A 6,000-nucleotide genomic window follows, 5' to 3' on the forward strand; every position below is an offset into this window, starting at 1 on the left:
TCATATACAAGCAACATGGCTTGTTTTAACAAAAGATTGTTGAGTCTTAAAGTTTGTCCAGAAAATGTCAATTATTGAGTTTGTGCTCTTTCATCATATGAGAGTAAGAACACTGCACAGAGAAGTGATGACATTTTTATGGGTGATTAAATTTTAAGACAGTTATTTTGGCCCTACTTGATGTATATGTTACATATTGTGAGAAGCATCCTGATCTGATAGACAACATTATCAATACATGAAATATGCTGAAATTAAATAGAAAATAATGAAACGTAGAAAATAATGCAATCATCACCCTTCTATTCTATGAAATGAGAGAATATATACAATAATAAAGCCTACCAACAAATATTTATTCTGGAATGGTATGGGAATGGGATAGAAACTAAAATATTTTGTCTCTTCAGAACAAGAAATTAAAACAAATTTATATAGAAATATTATTATTCAAAACTACTTTCTTAGTTAGGACTATAGATGGTGGTTTGAGACAAAATATTGCAAAATAACAACTTTTGACCATGCATTCAGGATTAAGGTTATGGTTGCATCAGATGCAAATAACCAGGAACAGAAGTTGAGTTCAAAGCACTAAGAGTTTATTCTTGCCCTATAAATTATACATAAGAACCTGAGCAACTAACAGTTCAAGCTAAATTGGGGCTAGATAAAAGTCATCAGAATTCATGGGAGGTTAGACTTGGGTCTCTTGTGGCTGCACAATTACTCCAAACTGATGACACATTTAACCCCATCTTCCAGGTCAGCCTGCTCAGTTCCTACAGGTTCCAAATTACAGTGATGCTGATAAAATGCAATTACAATGTGTGCCTGAAATTATAGTTGTTTCAGCACCCCTGCAGTCATGTGAACAAAATTTGGGCATATGTGAGCTCACTCTCAGTTGCAACTACAAGTTTGCTTCAACTGCCCTAACATCTATGCCCCTTTGACCTCATGCACCTCTATTTTGCAGTTTTATTGGCTTGAAATCCAGATTTGGTTTTATTCTTGACATCTTATTTAATCTAAACATCCTAAGCACTGGAAGCATTAATTAGATTTAATGGATATTCAAGATATTTACTGTTTTCTTTTACTCCCATTAAGCACTAGAAGATGCCCATGTGGCATCTTTGTTCTGGAGTAATTGTATGTTATACTTGGTGAGTTCTGAGAAAAATTATTATATGCAAAAGACAGCTTGCAGTGTGAGTAATTTCATAATTGTTGAAGAAATGAAAAGAGAGTTAAGGGCACAAATGACAATTTAGTACCTCTTGAATTACCAAAATTATTTCAGATTGGAGAACTTTCAGTGAAAGTACACAAACTTTCAGCTTCATGCAGGAAAAGGACCAGGAAAAGTATCAATCAATATAAACAAAGAGAGGAAAATAACAAGCAAAACCTGGAGTTCCTAAGAAGTAATCACAGGAAAATTTATAAGTAAAGCAGGAATACTTAAGCATACCCACAGAAGAAAGTTAACAAAGCAAATTAAGTTAAAGAAAAGTGAAAAGTATACATTAAAACCTCTTACAAATGAGATAATAGAGGAACAAAAATGTTTTCCTGTAGAAGATATGTTCAGGAAGCTTTGCCAATAAAAGGTGAGGGCCAGTGAATAGTGGATCAAGTACCCTTACAAAGGTTCATAGGCAGAAAGAAAACGCTAATTGAATCAGAAAGTTCCATAAGAGGCAAAGAGACATGATACTAACAGCTAACATGAAATAGACTATGAAGAAGAGTATATAGCAACAAGGTATAAAGGTAAAGGTAAAGGTTCCCCCGCACATGCGTGCTAGTCATTTCCAAACGGTACTCATCTCCGTTTCAAAGCCAAAGAGCCAGCACTTGTGCGAGGACGTCTCCGTGGTCATGTGGCCGGCATGACTAGACGCCAAAGATGCACGGAACGCTGTTACCTTCCCACCGTAGTGTTCCCTATTTTTCTACTTGCATTTTTACGTGCTTTCGAACTGCTAGGTTGGCAGAAGCTGGGACAAGTAACAGGCGCTCACTCTGTTATGCGGCACTCGGGATTCAACCCACCAAACTGCTGACCTTCTGATCAACAAGCTCACCGTCCTAACCCACTGAGCCACCGCTAACAGCTAACATGAAATAGACTATGGAGAAAAAAAGAGTATATAGCAACAAGGTATATTTTTATTCTAATGACCATAGCAAAACTCTTGCTTGCGTATATTATGCCAATAGGCAGAATGTATTAAATTAAATCAGAATCTATGGCTATTCTTCTGAAGAATCTTTTCAATGAATTGAAAAACTGACCTTGAAGAAACAGACGGTTCAGAATATCAAAAGGTATGGGTCGTCAAGTCCCTTGGACTGCAAGGCGATTAAACCGGTCAGTCCTAGAGGAGATCAACCCTGACTGCTCTTTAGAAGGCCAGATCCTGAAGTTGAAACTCAAATACTTTGGCCACCTAATGAGAAGGAAAGACTCACTGGAAAAGAGCCCAATGCTGGGAAAGATTGAGGGCAATAGAAGAAGGGGACGACAGAGAATGAGGTGGCTGGATGGAGTCACTGAAGCAGTAGGTGTGAGCTTAAATGGACTCCAGAAGATGGTAGAGGACAGGAAGGCCTGGAGGAACGTTGTCCATGGGGTCACGATGAGTCGGACATGACTTCACAACTAACTTCATTCCACCTTTCATCTATGGAGATTCTCAGTAATCCAGGTCATGGTTCTCCCAAAGGTGCTTTTTCAAGAGGCAACTGGGCTTTCTTTGTTTTTCCTTGAAAACATATCACCTCTCATCCAAGAAGCTTCCTCAGTTGCCTCTTGAAAAAGCACCTTTGGGACATTCCATCTTTTCTTTTTCCCATTTTAACTACTGTGTATATATAAATGTTCCTGTATTAGTATGGCATACATTTGTTCTTCCTGTTAGGTTTAGTGTCACAATTACTACAGTATAGAAATAACAAGAGTCTCCAGGCATATTGCTTATATTACCATGAAAAATATGTTTTGTTATACAAACAATGCATTGGTATATTTAACTAAAGATGTTTTAATACATGTTCAATTCTAAGTAAATGCCAAAACGTACAAGTCAAAGTGTAAAGACTTAGTCCAACTGAGGCAAACTGGTACCAAGTACATACGGTACTTCAATTTGAAGAGCTGGATTGTATCCTCAGGTGGTTGATAGTGAGATGGACTGCAGATATGAGGGTTGGCTATGATAAAAGTGAGATAAACAGGGATGAAAAAGCAGTCACAAACTGAGCAGCATTGTCAGCAGGATGTAGTGAACCGTTGGGTCAAAAATTAATTCTGCCTAATGCCACAGTAATCCAAAGATGGCATTGTGACAGGATGAGCTGAGACTACCTTAAAATCTAGCCCATTTTGCTGACTGTTGCCAAGACAGAATACTTTATGGCCAGACTGTCGGAGGTAAAGTTTCTACACTTCAGTTTATTGAGGCACCAGAAGGAACAAAGGAATGGCAAGCTACTTCTTCACGTCTGCCAAGAAAATTCATTGAAAAAAAACTTAATAAAAATGTGTTATACCTGGAGGCTTTATCAAATAGGTCTAGGCATTCTGACATGTCTGGATCAAAACCTTCAACAAATTCATTTGCAGAAATATACAGAACCAAAATAAACATTTGGAGTTCGCTGAAAACATTTATATTGGAAACATGGAATATCTGCAGTATGAACCAAGGAAAGCAGGATATTGTTTAAAGCAGAAATTATATAGACGAGAATAAAATTCTAACAGGAAATGAATAAAAGCTAAAGAAGTAGTTGAAGGATTTTATGGAAAAATTACAACAAGCAATACATAAAAAAACCAAAAAGTATGTTATAATAATTCTTGGTGAAGTTAATGAAGACATTGGACACGAATCTCTATTGGAAATGGAAAATTTGGATTAGGAATCCACAGTGATGCAGGGCAATGGTTGATAGACTACAGCATAGGAAATGGACTGTGCACTGCTAATGTGTCAGAACAAAACTCAGCTCCACAGCTGGACCCAAATGAGAAACATTGTATTCAAATAGATTACATCTAAGGCAGGAACAGATGGAAAAGCTCTATGCTGAATTGCAAAAAGCTGCCAGTCGCTGACTGCAGATCAGATCTTCATCGGAGAAATACACATTAGCCTGAAAAAGATTAGAAAAGATATAAACCCATCAAGGTATATAACCTGGAATCCTTTGCAAAAGAATATTAATATTGAGGTTGGAAACACAGTCATAGATCTGGATCAGAGAAGAAAGAAGTGAAATATTGTAAAAGAGAAAGACAGAAAACACACATGGTAACAAGAACCAGAAGGAAGTGAAGAACACACTGGTTATCAAAGAAGTCCATAGAAATAACTAAGGAAAAGGAGGCTGACAAAAATCAGAAAACATGATACATATTATCCAAAAAAAGAAAAAAAAGAAATTAAATAGGTATATCGGAACTCAAAATATAGAAAAATAATACAAAATAACAGAATGGGAAAAACAAGGAAACTACATAAAAAAAAATCACAGAAATTTTCCAATCCCATGTCAATATCATATGGGACAACCATGGAAATGAATTAAGGATGGAACATAATGTGAAAAAGAGGAAAGGAATACACCGGAAATCTATACAAGAAGACAGGTCAGATGGCATTTAAGAGAACCAATAATGTTTGAAGAGGAAGTCAGAGGAGTTATAAAATAACTGGCAAACTGGAAATCCACATATTACACTTAAAGGCAACTGGCATAGAAATCACAAAGATTATCAGCCAATAAAAAGGTGGGGGGAAAGCCCCAAGAGCCTAACCAAAAGACTGGAACAGATTGGTCTCTATCCCAATCCCAAATCAGGGAAATTTAAAGGAATATTTTAATTCCACGACAATAGCCCAATTCCACAAATCAACATTTTGCAGAAGAAATTAGAGCCTTGTAGAGATAGAGATGTAGCAATTGGACAAGCAAGCTTCAGAGAAAACTGGAAAAACAAAACAATATAATTAATATTATGTGGATGACAGAAAATCAAGAGAATATAAAAAAGCTGCCTTATAAACTGTTCCAAAGCTTTTGGTAGGTTGACCATTCAAAATTTTGAAAGTATTTCTTAAGCAATGAACATAGCTTAGCACCTGATTCTTCTGATAATAAATCTCTACAATAGTGAGCGAATGACAGTGAGAAAAGAATTTGGTAAGAGTGAATGGTTACTATCATAAAACAATCAGACAGCATTCTATCACTATATCTTTTCAGTTTAAATATTGAATACATCATATGGGTCATAGGTCTGGAACAACTAAAGGCTGGTGTCAAAATCAGTGGAAAGAACCTGATATGCTGACAATGCTACCTTGATTGCAAAAACTGAAGAAAACCTAAGAAAAATCATTCTACAAGTACAATAAGACAGGACTGCATTATTTATTTATTTATTTATTTATTTATTTGTTTGTTTGTTTGTTTTTATAAACCGCCCTTCTCCCGAGGGACTCGGGGCGGTGTACAGAATAAGGTAGGTATACAGAATGAACAATAGTGAAAAAAAACAATAGTAAAAAACAAACTGGGACCCCAATTAGAGCTATCAGGCCAGGCCGGACTGCTGGAACAAGTAAGTTTTTAAGTCGCGCCGGAAGGTGCGGAGGTCGGGGGCCATCCGGATTTCGGTTGGTAAGCTGTTCCAGAGGGCTGGCGCACCCACTGAGAATGCCCTCCCCCTGGGGGCCACCAGCCGACATTCCTTGAGCGGTGGCACCCTGAGGAGGCCCTCTCTGTGGGAGCGCACAGGACGGTGGGGTGCTGACATTGGCAGAAGGTGCTCCCGTAGGTAGTCCGGACCCATGCCATGTAGGGCTTTGTATGTCATTGTTAGCACCTTGAACTTCACACGGAAGGCAACTGGAAGCCAGTGCAACGCATGGAGGAGAGGTGTGATATGGGAGTATCGGGAGGCTCCCAAGAGTGTCCGTGCCG

The sequence above is a fragment of the Vipera ursinii genome (assembly GCF_947247035.1).
Source record: "Vipera ursinii genome assembly, chromosome: 2".
NCBI lineage: Eukaryota > Metazoa > Chordata > Lepidosauria > Squamata > Viperidae > Vipera > Vipera ursinii.